We start from the raw sequence: 578 nt of genomic DNA on the forward strand, positions 1-578 counted from the left end.
TAAATCGTCTTCTCTTTTTAGGCGGAATTTTTAAAGAGGGATGTGGGAACCTACAGCAGAAATACAGGCGGCGGCAGCGGCGCCTTCCAGGGCCATAGGCTGCGGGGGCGACTGGCGGGGGAAGCGCAGCGCGGCGCTGGGACGAGAGGGCACAGGCGGAGAGAGACAGAGCCGGAGCGGGCCGGGGGCGCGGGGCTGCGGCAGCGGGGGGCGAAGGCGGGAGCGCGGGCACCGGGCGGCGAGGCGGGCGGCGAGACGAGCCGAGGAGACGGGGCTGCCGCCGGCAGCGCTCTTATAGGGCGGGCGGGCGGGCGGGCGGGCCCCGGCGCCACGCGTCACCGCTCCGCGGGGCGGGAGGCGCCGCCGGAACCACCCCCGCGGCGGGAGGCGGCGGGCGGGCATGAGGGAGCCGCCGCCGCCGCCGCCGCTCCGGGCCCCGCCGCCCAAAATGGAGGCGGCGCGGCGGCCCCTGAGCTGCTGCCGCCGGGGCCGGGCCGGGTGCAGGTGCGGGGGGAGGCGGGGCTGGGCCCGGGGGACGCGACCCGCCCGGCGAGGCTGGTGCCCCCGGTTGGGCTCCC

Source organism: Pelecanus crispus, chromosome 2 (genome assembly GCF_030463565.1).
Source record: "Pelecanus crispus isolate bPelCri1 chromosome 2, bPelCri1.pri, whole genome shotgun sequence".
Taxonomy (NCBI): domain Eukaryota; kingdom Metazoa; phylum Chordata; class Aves; order Pelecaniformes; family Pelecanidae; genus Pelecanus; species Pelecanus crispus.